This window comes from Dromiciops gliroides, chromosome 4, assembly GCF_019393635.1.
Source record: "Dromiciops gliroides isolate mDroGli1 chromosome 4, mDroGli1.pri, whole genome shotgun sequence".
In the NCBI taxonomy this organism is placed as follows: domain Eukaryota; kingdom Metazoa; phylum Chordata; class Mammalia; order Microbiotheria; family Microbiotheriidae; genus Dromiciops; species Dromiciops gliroides.
The window spans coordinates 353,965,176-353,982,112 of NC_057864.1; positions in this window are offsets into that span (position 1 = coordinate 353,965,176).

The window sequence follows — 16,937 nt, forward strand, 5'->3', positions numbered from 1 at the left end:
CCCATCCATACCTACCTCTCTAACCACAGGGTAACAACACTAATTCAGGCCTTCATCTTTCTTTTGACTAATATAGTAGTCTCCTAAATAGTTTTTTTTCTTTTGTGTGTGTGTGGGGGGGGGGCAATGCCCAGGGTCAAACAGCTAGTGTCAAGTGTCTGAGGCCAGATTTGAACTCCTGAATCCAGGGCAAGTGCCTTATCCTCTGTGCCACCTAGCTGCCCAGTAGTTTTATTCTACAAGTCATCCTTCTAACCATTGCCCAAGTAATCATCATTTGTTTAGTCATGTCCAATTTTTCATGACACTATAGACAATAAAATACCAATGCTGTCCATGGTGTTTTCTTGGCAAAGATGCTGGAATGCTTTGTCATTTTCTACTGCAATGGATTGAGGCAGAGATTAAGTGATTTGCCCAATGTCACACAGCTAGTAAGTGTCTGAGGCCATATTTGAACTCAGATTTTCCTGACTCTAGGCCCAGAACTCTATTCACAATGAGCCACCTAGATGCCTCCATCATGGTGTACCCATATTATTACACAACTCCCTTGCTCTGAAATTTTCAGTGCTTTCACATTAGTAATAGTGGACTACCAAATAAAATCCAAACTTAGCTTGATATAAAAAATTCTTCACAAACTACTTCTATGCCACCTTCCAGCTAAATTATAGAACTTGTTATGCCCCAAATATAATATTTCATATCTGGAATGGTCTCCACCTATATACTCATTTGTTGAAATACTTACTATTCATTCTTTAAGACTCAATGCAAAGGCCAAGTCCTACATAAAACAAGTAATTGCTACATGGAAGTGAGCTTTCCTTCTTGGAAAATGTCAGATCACCTTGTTTATATACTTACTTTTATTGTATACTTAAGATGTGTTCTTTTGCTTTATAGTCATTTGTAAATGAGTCCTATTTCCCCATTCAGGTCATAAACTTCTTGAAGGCAGGAATTCTGTTTTTATTTATCTTCACCTACGTTCTGCCAAGTGCCCAAAAAATTGATTTTCTAATGGTTAGTATTAAACAAATGTTTTGTTGTGGTGGTGGTTTTGGTTTGTGTTTGGAGTATTTTTTAATGAATAAACTGAATTGAATTGAATAGGACTTCTGTTTTGTGAGACTTCTTTGTTACAAATGAGAGAGCCACTAGCATAGAACATGAAATATATCTAACCTTAGGTATTTGGTGAAATAGGGAGTGTGTTCTTGCTTCTATGTGAGCCTTCCCTGTTTGTTCATCATCATATATTCCATTATGGGGATAGAATAGAATTAGAACTGTTCACAACTAGCTCTTGGAATCCCTGGCTTCTTTTAAAATAGAGCTCAGGAGGAGGCAGCTAGGTGGATAAAGCACCAGCCGTGGATTCAAGAGGACATGAGTTCAAATCTGGCCTCAGACACTTGACACTTACTAACAGCGTGACCCTGGGCAAGTCACTTAACATTTACCTGCAAAAAATTAAATTAAATTAAAATTGCAAATAAAATACAACTCAGGTGCTACTTCCTACATGATGCTTTAAAAAAAATTACCTACTCCTCACCCTTGTTATTAACTCTCTTTCATTAAATCACTTTGAATTATTTTGTATGTACTTCATTTTATTTTTTTAACTGATACTTTTTATTTTTATTTTTTTATTTTTTATTTTTTTATTTTTTAATGTATGAGGTATTTTATTTTTTCCGTTACATGTAAAGATAGTTCTCAACTTTTGTTTATACATGCTTTACAATTTCAGATTTTTCTCCCTCCCTCCCCTCCCTCCCCCCTCCCCTAGACAGCAGGTAATCTGATATAGGTTATATCTATATATCTCTATACATATACATATAGATATAGATATAGATATACACATACATATATATACACATGATAACATTAATCCTATTTCTGCATTAATCCTGTTACAAAAGAAAGAATCAGAGCAGTGATGCAAAACCTCAAAATAGAAAAAAAAACAGCACCCAAAACAAAAGAAATAATATGGTTCAATCAGCATCTATACTCCACAGTTCTTTCTTTCTTTTTTTTTCTTGGATTTGGAGACCCTCTTCTATCATGAGTTCCCTGGAACTCTTCTGTACCATTGCATTGGTGAGAAGAATATAGTCCATCACAGTAGGTCAACACTCAATGTTGATGATAATGTGTACAATGTTCTTCTGGTTCTGCTCATCTCACTCATCATCAGCTCACGTAAGACCCTCCAGGTTTCTCTGAACTCTTCCTGCTCATCATTTCTTACAGCACAATAGTATTCCATTATATTCATATACCACAACTTGTCCAGCCATTCCCCAATTGATGGGCACCCCCTCAACTTCCAATTCCTTGCTACCACGTAAAGAGCAGCTATAAATATTTTTGTACATGTGGGTCCCTTTCCCCCTTCCATGATTTCTTTGGGCAAAAGACCTAAAAGTGGGATTGCTGGGTCAAAGGGTATGCACAGCTTAACTGATACTTTTTTAAAAAAATTTAATGTATTGATACTAGAATTGACCATACAACATTTCCCATAAAAAAACTTATTAGGCAATGTGTCCTCCTTGCTGTAATCTCATTTTACACTATCTGGAAATGAGTTTACAATGTTTTTTTTTTTTCCCTCCATATAAATATTTTATTATTTTACAGTTACATTTAGAGATAGTTTTCAACATTTGATTTTATAAGATTTCTAGTTTCAAATTTTTTCTCTCTCCCTCCTCTCTATCCCCCCTCCCCAAGACAGCAAGTAATCTGATAAAGTTTATATATGTACAATCACATTAAACTTATTTTTGCATTAGTTATGCTGTGAAAGAAGAATCAGAGCAAAAAGGAAAAAACCTCAAAAAAGAAAAACAACAAGAACAAAAAACAATAGAAATAGTATGGTTCGATCTGCATCTAGATTCCACAGTTCTTTTATTTTTCTGGATTTGGAAACCATTTTCCATCATGAGTCTTTGGAACTATCTTGGACCATTGTATTGCTGAGAAAAATCAAGTCTATCACAGTTGATCAACACATAATGTTGTTGATACTGTGTACAATGTTCTCCTGGTTCTGCTAATCTCACTCATCATCAGTTCATGCAAGTCCTTCCAGGTTTCTCTGAACTCTTCCTGCTCATCGTTTCTTACAGCACAATAGTATTCCATTATATTCATATACCACAACTTGTTCAGCCATTCCCCAATTAATGGACAGCCCCTCAATTTCTAATTCCTTGCCACCACAAAAAGAGCAGCTATAAATATTTTTGTACATGTGGGTCCTTTTCCCTTTTTTATGATCTCTTTGGGAAAAAGACCTAATAGTGGCATTGCTGGGTCAAAGGGTATGAACAACTTTATAGCCCTTTGGTCATGGTTCCAAATTACTCTCCAGAATGGTTGGATAAGTTCACAGCTGCACTAACAATGAATTAGTGTTCCAATTTTTTCTACAAATTCTTCAACATTTATTATTTTCCTATTTTGTTATGGCCAATCTGATAGGTATCAGGTGGTATCTCAGAGTTGTTTTAATTTATATTTCTCTAATCAATAGTGATTTAGAGCATTTTTTCATATGGCAATGTATAGCTTTTATTTCTTCCTCAGAAAACTGCCTGTTCATATCCTTTGACCCATACTTACTTTTTAGTTCAACATCCAAAGTTCTGTTTTCTACAGATCATAGTTCTGACTCACTGGGGCCCATCCAGACTTTCCTGAAGGAACCACTGACTAGAGCTCATGTTTAGGTTCCTTTACTGTGAGTAAGAGTGTTTAAATGTTCCCATTATGAGATTCAGTAAGGTTTCCCAGTTCTCCTATAAGCTTCAATATAACAAACAATAGTGGATATAAGTCAAGCAAATGCTTCTAACTTTGTGTGTGTGTGTGTGTGTGTGTGTGTGTGTGTTGGGGATGAACCTCTTTGACAGTCTGGTGAAGCCTATTTTAAAATTTTAAATAAAACCAGTGAGGCTGGCAGTGATTCTACCCCTCAGGACTCCCAGTCCCGTCTGACTATAAGTGTTCCTCTCTACCTTTATGACCCAGAAGTATATATAGGCAATGGAGTTACCAAACAGTTGCCCCTCAAAGCTCTCATTTTGTCTTTACCAAAAGTATAAGTCTCTGCCCTTGATATTCAGAAGTAGTCACCTACTAGATTAAAAATAGCATCTCACATAGGATACTGTAGCTAGGACTTGATGATTTTTGTTTTTTGAAATTCTTTTGAAAGAAGAAATGTTGTCAGAGTTGATTTGATGGTCCTGGTTGCAGAACTGGAGGTGCGTTTTGGAGGTGGAAGGGGACATTCAGGTTTCCAAAGAGATTGATAAGTTTGTAGAGAAGGTGGTGAGAGAGCAAGGAATAAAGTAAAGCATGGTCTCTAGGGTTTTCTGAAGTAGTGGTAGAGGAGAGCTAGTCATAAGTAAGGTCAACAAAGCCCCAATGTCAAATTTTCTCTTAAGGATCAAAGGAGGTTAGTGAGATTCTGAAGTAGATGGTCAGTTAGATCATCAATATTTATGTTTACAAAAGGAATTTCTTTTTTATTGAACAAAATTTGTGGCAAATTCTTTGATTGCATTAAAATTTGACCAAATTTATAAAAAATCCAATACATGCCAACCCTTTTTTCACAAACGTTTAGCATATGAGACAAAAAGATCACTAATGTAATATCTAGAGGACATACATATTATTTAGAATTATTCAATCAGCCTTTGTACTCTTTAAAGTTCACATTTAACTAATTTGGTCATTATATTTGAAAAAAATGTAAAGAAAACATAGAGGGAAATATCATAGGTACTAAAAGCCCACAGAAATCCAGGAACAAAAATGGAGTGACTGACCCAGAAATAAGTTGTATAAGCTCTTTTATGGTCCTTTTGCACTAAAAAAGTGCAAATTGGCAAATTTAAAACTCAGAGCAAACACTAAAATGGAATAGAGAGGATCTGACATCTGCAAAGAATCGTTTTCATCTAAACTGTGCATTTTGATGAGGTAAACATTTTTATGGGATCCTTTGAATTGATGAGATCCAAGTTGCATGCAACCATATATTTGGTTTAAGAGCCTTGAGGAAATGGGTCAAGTTATTTTTTAAGGTGGTTTGCTATAGGGCACTACAGTAAAATGAAAATTGTGGGCTGTAATTGATCATCAGATAACTATGTTTCAAGTGGCTTAACAGTAAATCCAAAAAATAAAACTGGTAATATGGAGGAGAAAGACTGTATACTTCTATCTTTTGATCCTCAACAGCTAATGAAGTACCTTGCACATAGTAAGCACTTAATAAAATGTGTGGGGGTTTTTTGTATTGGATTAGATTGGGGAAATATCAAATTTAATTTCAAGCTGTGTGCCAATGTATTGTAAGTAAAATCCATTTTGCTTATCATAAATTTTCTTTGAATAATATTTTGAATTTATCTTTTGAAATTATCTCTTGAATATATATCATAAAAGCTGGGTAGGCAAAGCCCTTCTAATAGTAATACATTCATTAGAAATGGCTTAGCCGTTCAAGCATTAACCAGACCTTGGGGGAATTCCTAATATTCATTAAGATAAAACTAAGTGAATTAGTACAATTGTTATAGAACTTTAGATAGCATATGTAAAGTAGTATTTCTACTTTATATAACTTCCAGAATTGGCATGGTACAGATTATGAATGGGAACAATCCACACATCTTTCATGGCTATCTTTAAATGACTCTCATTCAAAATGAAGAAAGCTAGAGGCAAAGAATTTAGAGAAACTATTCTATCTTTTCCTCTGATCCAGCATCCCCTGTAGACCCTAATTTCCTCATCTGAAAAATGGATATAATAACACCTTCAATACCTTTTTCACAAGGATCTTGTGAGAAAAGTGTCTGTGAATTATAAAGTGCTATTACTGCAACCCCTGAATCAGAGATCCCCATGGCAGGAAGGGCACAGTTTAGTGGTTTGGTTTTTTCCTACTTCCTTTAGTTAGTATGACCTCAACTAGGAAACCTGAGAAAATGTGTCTTTTGTTTACGCCTCTACCCCATGTTGTTGTTGTTGTTGTTGTTGTTGTTGTTGTTGTTCTTTGCCTTTCCTTTTCAAAAAGGACCGAGGCATCAGGGTGATGCCATGACTTGTAGTGGCCCTATTTGGAGATCAAAGACTTGATTCCAAGAACACAGTTCACAATTTAATGTGCTCAGCACATTAGAGATACATTTTAATTCACTGACCTACAACAAATCACCTTAAAAATAACTTGATTCATTTCTTCAAGGCACTCAAATTGAATATATTGTTGCATGATACTTGGATCCCATCAATTCAAATCATTCCATAAAAATACACACTGAGATTTCTGGGGCAGAGCCAAGATGGCTGGAGGAAAGTCAGCAAGCTCTCAGAAATCACCACACAATCAATCCAAAAAACCTCCAAATAATTCCATAGGACAATTTCTGGAGCAACAAAACCCACAAAAGAACATGCTGAGATCATTTTCCAGCCAAAGATGGCTTAGAAGGTTGGCAGGAGGGGGCTGCTGTGCCAAGATAGGAGTGGAGCCCAACTCCACAGTCAGGCTGACACAGATCCAGTCCCAGGCAGGCTGAGCCAGGGAGAGAGACCTCCAGAGTCTCTGAAGTGTTGTCTGGAACTAAGCTTGTGGTCTGGTGAGAGGGCTGAGCAGTTGGCAGGAGGGAGATTACAGGGGTCTCTGATGGTGCTGAGGCAGAACTTAGATTTTTCACGCCTGCTGGGAATCAAGAAGTAGGCTTGAATAGCAGTGGCCCAGGTCAGGGAGGGGCACAGGTCCTCAGAGATATCAACCACAGCACACAAAGTTTTGCTGTCTGGTTAATTAGGAAGTTGGCCTGGGGTTATCTATGGAACAGGGAACAGGCCAGGTGAATGAAGAACCTGCCCCTCCTTAAATCATACCACCTGGGATCCCCTGAAACTTGGGACAGTGCAGCCTGGAAACAGTGGCCTCTTTAAGGAGCTAAAAGTCAAGTAAAAGACAGGCAAGATGACCAGGCAGAGAAAGGTGAGTACCATAGAAATTTCTTTAGTGACAAGGAAGATCAAGGAGTACCCTTAGAAGAGGATAGCAACATCAGGGCTCCTACAACCAAAGCTTCCAAGAAAAATATGAATTGGTATCAGACAATAGAAGTACTCAAAAAGGAATTTGAAGATAAAGTCAGAGAGGTAGAGGAAAAAATGGAAAGAGAAATGAGAGTGATGGAGGAATGTCATGGAAAAAAAAGTCAACAACTTGAAAAGCCAAACTGGCCAAATGGAAAAGGAGGTACAAAAGCTCTCTGAAGAAAATCATCACTTAAAAATTATGATTGAGCAAATGGAAGCTAATGACTTTATGAGAAATCAAGACACAATAAAACAAATCCAAATGAATAAAAAAATCAAGGTCAGTGTGAAATATCTCCTTGGGAAAAGAGCTGACCTGGAAAATAGATCCCAGAGAGATAATTTGAAAATTATTGGAATACCTGAAAACCATGATCAAGAAAAGAACTTAGAATTCATCTTACAGGAAATGATCAGGGAAAATTGCCCTGATATTCTAGAAGCAGAAGGTAAAATAGAAATTGAAAGAATCCACCCATCACTTCTTTTTTTTTTTTAGTGAGGCAGTTGGGGTTAAGTGACTTGCCCAGGGTCACACAGCTAGTAAGTGTCAAGTGTCTGAGGCCGGATTTGAACTCAGGTACTCCTGACTCCAGGGCTGGTGCTCTATCCACTGCTCCACCTAGCTGCTCCCACCCATCACTTCTTGAAAGAAATCCCAAAAGGAAAACTCCCAGTTATATTATAGCCAAACTTCAGAGCTCCCAGGTCAAGGAGAAATTATTGCAAGCTGCCAAAAAGAAAGAATTCAAGTACTGTGGAGCCCCAATCATGATAGCACAAGATCTAGCAGCCTCTACATTAAAGGATCAGGGGGCATGGTATATGATATTCCATTGGGCAAAGGAATTGCAATTACAACCAAGAATCACCTATCCAGTTGTGGTAAAATAATGGAATTTGGCAGACCCCAGGGGTCTGACTTGATTGATTTAGTAGTGTTTGAATTGGGTGTTAATGAGAAAGTAGTAAGTACCCACTTAACGACAATTAGATTGTTAGCCACCTAGTTTAAACTTGGACAACCCTGAGAAGGAGTGTCCTCAGAGGCTGTGCACTGAGTCATCAACACAGAACCAGTCTCAGCCAAACTACTTGAAGGACCTCCCCTTTGTGTTAGGGAGAAAAATGTAGAAAAGGGGACCCCAACAGGAAGTGGCACACAGACTCTCAGTCACTATTTGCCCTAGAAGGAGCTTCAGAGCCGACTGGCTGCCATAGAAATTATGGACCCCTGGTGGTGAGTTAAACCCAGCCCTTTGAATTAGCTGAGCTGAAAGCGAGTTTGGGTTTGAGACAGCACTTGCTAGAAGAGCCAGGGAGATTATACATTTTTCCTTTTCTCTATTCCCTTGTCTTTGACACTATTAATTTCACCTTTGCTGTATATTTTATTCCCATTAAATAAAACCTGTTTTGTTTGTGGAAAAGAGGATGTTAAGATCCTTTCTTATTGGCCTGGGAAAAATAACTAAAAAGGCAGTTTGGAGTGAAGGAAGCTTTGTACCTAGAGGTCCCTTATTATTTTCTGAACCCCAATATTACGGTAAGCCACCCAGTTAGCTCTCCCCATATTAAATTTGGCCCCTACACAGCAAAACTGAGTATAATCATTCGGGGGGGGGGGAATGGGACTTCAATAAAAAGAGGACTTTGGTGTATTTGTAATGAAAAGACCTGAACTGAATGGAAAATTTGATTTTCATATATAAGACTCTAGAGCACCATAAAAAAGTAAACAGGAAAAAGAAATTAAGAGGGATGCTAAAAAGGTTAAACTGTTCACATTCCTACATGGGAAGATAATACTTCTAACTCATAAGAACTTTCTCAGTATTAGAGCAGATGATAGAAATAAATTTAGACAGAGGGCACAGGTAGGAATTGATTATGATTGGATGATATCTGTAAAGTATTTATTTTTTGTTTATCTCTTTTTGTGGGGTGTTTGGATTTGGGTGACAAACCTCAGTTCGTACAGTGGGTATGTCTTGTGTCTGAGGCAAGATTTGGGCTGGGATCTTCCTGGGTATAGGGTTTGTGCTTTGTCCACTGTGTCACCTAGCTGCCCCATGATGACATCTTTAGGGAAAAATTGAGGGGTGAGAGGAATGCACTGGGGGAGGGGAAAGAGAAGAGGTAGAATTGGGTGAAATCCCACATGAAAGAAACAGGAAAGGGCTTATGGAGTGGGGGGAGAGATACAGGAGGAGCAGGGCAGTAAATGAGCCTTATACTCATCAGAATTAGCTCAAAAACCTTAATCTCATCAGAATTGGCTCAAGGAGGGATTAACATATACACCCAATTGGGTAGAGTAATCTATCTAACCCTGCAGGAAAATAGGAGGGAAAGGGGATAAGGAGGGAGAGGTAAAAGAAGGGAAGGCAGATTGGGGGAGGGGGTAGTCAGAAGCAAACTCCATTTGAGGAGGGGTAGGGGGAAAGAAGGTGGATAATAGAGTAAATATCATGGGGAAGGGAATAGGATGGAGGGAAACAGCAATAGTAACTGTGAAAAAGAGAAAAGGAAAAAAATGTACAAAAATATTTATAGCAACTCTTTGTGGTGGCTAAGAATTGGAAATCAAAGGAATGTCCATAAATTGGGGAATGACTGGACAAGCTGTGGTATATGATTATAATGGAATATTATTGTACCATAAGAAATGACAAGCAGGATGATTCCAGAAAAAAAACTGGAAAGACTCATATAAACTGATGTATTGTGAAGTGAGTGGAACTGGGAGGACATTGTGCAGTGTCATCATTTTTGTTCTATGAGCAATTGTGAATGACTTAACTACTCTCAGCAATACAATGATCCAAGACAATCCCAAAGTACTAATGATAAAGCATACTATCCACCTCCAGAGAAAGAACTGATATTTATTGAACACAGACTGAAGCATGCTATTTTGTGCTTTCTGTTTATTTTACTTGAGTCTTTTTATATAAGATGACTAATATGGTAATGTTTTACATAATTGCACATGTCTAAAATATAAGGATTGCTTGCAACTTTTGCAGGGGAGGGTGGGAAGGGGAGGGAGTGGGGGGATGAGAGAGGTATAGTATATGGAACTAAAAATTTTAAATAAATAAATCTTTTTTTTTAAAAAGCAAAAAAATGCACACTGACTCCATTTTATAATTCAATTCTGGAGATTTTTCAGTTCTTTTTCTATTAAATTATGGGTCTAGTCCAAATTCTGTCTTGTGAGAAAACTTTACTCAATTGTGGGATTGGGAGAAAACCTTATTGTGTTGTTTGAACCCAACCCTGCATGACTGGGAAGCTGGACCAATCCCTACTTGCTGTCTAGAGACCCTTAACTAAGGAACTGGGTTAGGATGACCAGGAACTTAGATCCAAAGACAGATGCAATGAGTTTTCTCACAATTGTACATATGAGAAAAATCTATATGTCTTAATGTTTCCATGTTTCTCTGTTTGTTTACAGACACTTGGGAAGGGAAGGTTGGATACCTCTTTTTTTCTGAAATCAGGGAATTGTACCTGTTCACTCTTCCTACCATCACCACCCCTAATTTGGAAAGTTCCTTATCTTTCCTCCAGTTAGAAATTAGATTACTTAGTGTTGTATTGTTTCTTTTTTAATTAATTGGCATTATTTGATTTTTTAAGGTATAAACGTCTGTCTCCCCCTGTATTAGGGCCTCAGTGCCAAAGCTGAGGAAGAGGTCTGTTCCTGGTGTGTTAAGCAATTTCTATGCATCACTTAATAAATTGGTATGCTTGGAAGGCTGCAACTTTGTTTTTTTCAATCATTTCATCTTTTCCTGCCACGATCTATATAATAAAATGGAATCTTTAATAATAACTCCAGAAATTTAAAAAACACACAATTGTAGAAAATCGCAAAGGATTATAAATGATACTTTTCATAAGAATAGGGAGCATCTGCCTGGACACAACCGTATGGATTTCGCAAGTCACTTGTTCAGTGGGAAAAGCAGAAGGTGGGGGGATCCCATTGCTTCATACTTTATTATTATTTTCAGGTTCATCATAGAGAATCTTACTCCTCTTTTTTTCCCTAAAGGCTTCTAGAAACATTACTTGACTTGGAATGAAAGAAAACTATAACATACAGAGGAATAAAATTTGAAAACTGAGTGCTGGCTTTAGTTAGATTAATTTAATTTACATACAGTATGTTTCCTCTCCATTGAACTTCTTCTGGAATCATCATTATTATATAATTGTTCTTCAGCTTCTACCAAAAAAAAACATTTTTAACATCACAAATTTAATTGATTTGACTTAATTGTAGGATTAAATTGATAGAAGAGATTTATTTTACATAAAATAACTTTAATAAGAAGTAGAATAGAACAGTATGAACAACTTTAATTTTTCATCATGGTACAGTTCTCCTTGCTCACCCAGTTTCAGGTCTGATATCAGTGTGGCTTATAGGTTTCATGTTTTGATGTACTATAGAATCAGTTTATTCCCCTAACCACTAATCACTTCTCTGTGAGCTAGAATGACCTTATATAGAACAGTATAAGTTGGAAGTGGGGAGAAGGGTAAAGGAAAGAGAAGAGGAGATATGTGTGACATATCTAACTGTAAGCTACTAGGAGAAAAAGATATGAAATATTGTCTCAAGTAAGGGTTAAGTATGCCCCAGATTATCATCTAATTTATATTTTCTAACATCAAAATAGACACAAATAGATTACTTTTGTATGACTGATAGTAATTATTATAACTATCTTTGTTATTATTATTATTCAAGCATATAATACATTAAATTTTACCAAATGCTTTTTTAAATATCTTTGTGAGTAGTACAACCATTATTAATAGATGGGGAAACAAGCCTAAAAAGTTAAGTAACATTAAAACATGTATGATATTATGCCCATTTCATGAAACCATAGAGATCAAATTTTGTTTGATATAGGGCTAAAAAGATAAATAGAGATCATTTAGTTTAATGCTCCCATCTTATATGTGGCAAGACCTTTGTTTTTATTGGCAGCAGGACTATATAACAAAAAGTCATCAGTTCTATTTTGACTAGACCCCAGACCTGGGCAAGTTTGGTGGAGTGGGGCTGGAGTTGATGAAAGGTATTTTCCTTTTAACTCAAAAATCAGAATGATTTTGAAAACTGATAGTTGTAGTTAAAGAAAAACAAGTTAAAAGACAGGTTTAATATCTATGGGTTTCCATGGCTGTCTGGCTACAACAGGGCCTGAATCAGAAAAGAACTAAAATATCTCCTAGCCTTGAAGGTCTGAGACTCATTCCCTGTGTATTTCAGAAGAGAAACAGTGGTGAACATCAAAAGGAGGGCAGGTCAGCAGACAAATAAGAAGATTCATCCTTTCCTTTCCCCTCTCCCCTTCTCCCCCACAACTCAACAGTCTATTATAGTAGACAAAGTGTATGTATGTATGTATGTATGTATTTATTTATTTATTTTTACTTTTTTTTTTTAACTGAGGCAATTGGGGTTAAGTGACTTTCCTAGGGTCACACAGCTAGTAAGTGTTAAGTGTCTGAGGCCTGATTTGAACTCAGGTCCTCCTGAATCCAGGGCTGGTGCTTTATCCACTGTACCACCTAGTTGCCCCACTAGACAAAATTTTTAACTCAGTGACTTCATAGGACCAGCACATGATATTGGTAGCTCTCTGGGGAAAATAAATGGCAGAAAGATGTTGCTGTTGGGATACAGCTGTAGAAAATTGAGTTGCAATGTCTACACCTATTCTCTGGCCACACTTATTTCTTCCTATGTATTATCTTTCTAACCAGGAGTAGTAACTTCTGCTAGAGAACACCACTTTATTAGGGCAGCTAGGTGGTGCAGTGGCTAGAACACTGGCCCTGAAGTTGGGAGAATCTGAGTTCAAATCTCAACTCACACACTGTGTGACCCTGGGCAAGTTGCTTAACCCCAATTGCTTTGTTCATCCAGTTTTCCATATATATATATATATATATATATATATACATATATATATGTATATATATGTATATATATGTATATATGTATATATATATGTATATATATATATATATATATATGTTTACACACACACACACAAGCGCACACACATATAGACACTCGATGCAGATGGTTCTAGAGGAGAGAGTGAGGTTAGTGACCTCCCTCCCTTAAATCCACGTCATGGCATCATCCTGATGTCATGGTCCTCTTTGAGAACAAAGGACAAACAAAAACAACCACTTTGTTATGAAAGGACTATTACTTATAATTATTTTAACATGCTATTCAACTAAGTGTCATTTGCCTTGGATTACTTTGTCCTTATAGAACAGACATTGGTAGAAATTGTGGTGGCAGTAAATGCTTTGAACTTAGTTTTCTTTCAAGGGACACACAAATGGGGGAGGGGGTTGATGGAGAGGCAGAGAGGCTACATGTAGATGAGAAACTAAAATTGATAGAGGATGAGAATGTTTTCCAAAGTCACAAAAATAGTAAGTTTCTGATTGAGGTTTTCAGGCTAGGTCTTCTGACACCAAATTCAATGTTTCTTTTAGTATGCCACATAGACTCATCTACATCACACTAATTTCTTCTAGCACTTGGAGAGACTTCTTCCCTTTAAAGTAATTAAAGGCCAATTAAAATTGTAAATGGAAAAGTTTCCTTCAAAGAAAATAAAGGGTTTTTTCCCTTAACTTTTTAAAAGAAAATTATAGCTATGCAACATATGTTTAGGACAGCTGGGTGGTACAGTGCATAGAATCCTGGGCCTGAAATCAAGGAGTCTCATCTTTGTGAGTTCAAATAGGACCTTGGATACTGACTAGCCATGTGACTCTGAGCAAGTCACTCAGTTTTCTCATCTGGAAAATGATCTGGAAAAGGAAATGGCAGAACACTCTAGTATCTCTGCCAGTAAAATCCCAAATGGGGTCACAAAGAAGCAGACACAACTGAAAAATGACTGGACACCAATACAAGTTTATAAAAAAATGTAAAACTCAACAATTCCAGTCTTTATGGACTCTGACTACTAAATTAGTCCAAATATAGGACATCACCAAGTATAGATTATTTTCTGAACATGATACTTCTTTGAAAGACAAAATAATATGTAAATAATGAGTACTAATTATTCAAATGAACATTATTAGAATACATATTTGCTATGAGAGTTGAATGCTTGAATGATTTAATCAATATGCATGGACTATATGGGAACAGTCTGGCTTCTATACCTAGGTTGAGATAAAAGCAGCAAAGCCATTGGGGATCTTATAAGTAATCTAGTCCAACCCTCTCATTTCATCAATGAAGAAACTGAGGCCCATTTAAATGATTTGCCCAAGGACACAAAGTTATTAAGTGGGGGAATCTAAGATTTTATCCCAAATCCATTGACTCCAAATTCAATCTCTTTCCACTTCATCATATTTCCTCAAGGTAAAGCATCCTGAATCATAAAGTGACAGTGAAACACCAAGTAGACACTGGCGGCATCAGCAATAATAACACTTACCTAGTGTAGTAGGAACAATTCTTTGAAGGAGGGTAATGTGTCAATTTGAAAAAAAAAAGGCAAGAGAATGGGTTTTGTAAACTATAGGTCAGTGAGTTTGACTTCGATTCCTGACAAAATTTGAAAAATGCAATATTAAAGGGAAGATTAGTGAACTAGAAAAGGAAATGGTAAAAGCTGAGGGCCAGCATGGCTTTATGACAAATAGGTCATCCTAATGCAACTGAGGAAGCTAGATGGCTCACTGGATAGATCCCAGGACCTAGAGTCAGGAAGACCTGAGTTCAAATCCAGCCTCAAACACTCACTAGCTATGTGATTCTGGGTAAATCGCTTAACCTCTGTTTGCTTTAATCCACTAGAGAAGGAAATTATAAGCCACTCCAGTATGTTTACCTAGAAAATCCCATGGACAGTATTAGCATGATATGGTCCATGGAGTCATGAAGGGTTAGACATGAGTGGACAAAAATCTAACCCTATTTACTTTTTGATGGTATTGCCAAACTGATGGATCACAGAAACGTTGTAGCTAATTATAATTAATTTAGTTATCTTCTACTACATGCCAGCCACAGGACTAGGTGGTCTGGATGCAAAAACAAAAGCAAAACTTAGATTTTACAAAGCATTTGATAAGGTTTCATATTGTTCTTATGGGGGAAAAAAGGATTTATGTGGCCTAAGGCAACAGTATAAATAAATGGATTTAGGACTATTTGAATGGCTAGACCTAATGTATAGTTTTTAATAATTTTATGTCAATTTGGGTGTACCTAGTAGAGTGTTCCAAGGATCTTTGTGGAGTCATTTCCTATTTAACATTTTTATAAATGATTTGGATAAAATAAAAAATGGCAAACATATTTAAATATACTACAAACCTTAAATGGCTAGTTACATTAGATAGAGTAGTCCAAATTAAAAAAAAGAAAGATCTTGGAAGGCAGCAAGATTGGGCCACATCCAATAAAATTAAATGTAAGATGAGATAAATAATGGTGTTCCACTCGGAATAAAAAATATCAATTTCACAAGTAAAAAGTGGAAGAGACATAGCTAAACATCAGTTTGTCTGAAAGGTCACACAGTTTTGATGTACAACAAATTTAACACAGGTAAACAATGTTATTTAGTAGTTAAGTAGGTTACTGAAATCTTAGGTTGCATTATGAGAAGCATAGCATGCAAAAACAAGAAAGTAATAGTTCCACTCCGCTATACCCTCATCATAACACATCAGTAATATTTTGCTCGGTTCTGAGCACTACATTTCAGCAAGGACAGTGACAGACTGATGAGCATCCAGATGAAGGGAACCAAGCCAGTGACTTGCCTTGAATTCATACTATGGGAGGATAGTCTGTAGGTATTGTGTATGTGTGGCAAGAAAAAAAAGATTTGGGGAAGATGCAATAACTATCTTCACATTTCTTGGAACACAGTGAGTGCTTAATAAATGCTTGTTGACATCAAGTATCGGATAGGTTATCACTTAGGAGATGGATTAGACATATTCTTCTTTATACCTGAAAGGAAAGCTGGAAATAATGATTAGAAGTCATGAAGAAGCAAATTTAGGCTAGAAATAAAGAAAACCTTCCTAATAATGAGGGGCATTCAAAAGTGAAATGGATTGCTTTGGAAGGGGTGGTTTACCCAATTTGGACATATTCAAGGAAATGTTGGATTACTATTTTTCAGACATGTTGTATTTTAAGTCTTTACTAAAATTCTCTAATCAGCATTGTCCTTTTTCAAATCTCTGGAATCCATTAATGTATTTATATATCAGCTTATTTCCCTACTTTAATCTCAGCAGCAAGATTGCTAAATGACTTGTCCTCAACCTATAATCAGAAATAACCAGGTTCTCAGCTCTGAACCATGAGCTAATAACTCCTTAACAAGGAACTCAACTTGTCTATTAGTGTACCATCCAATGGAACATGGCCCCACACCTCATGAGTAATTTTCAGAGGGAGAACATTAACAAATAGGCAGAGATTGGGAGGTTTCATTAAGGAACAAGTATTTTCTTATCCATGTTCATGTTGTAAGTTCCTTAAGGGCAGGAAATGTTTAGATTTATCTTTGAATACTCAACACATGACAAGCTCTTGATAAATGTTTGCTGAACAGGCAGAATTTCCAAAGTCATCAGCCTCACTCTCTCTTCTAGAGTCATCAAAGTCCACTGGCAAGATGACTGGTGATGACCCGGGAGACAATGGATGACTTTGACCTTTCCAAATTTAG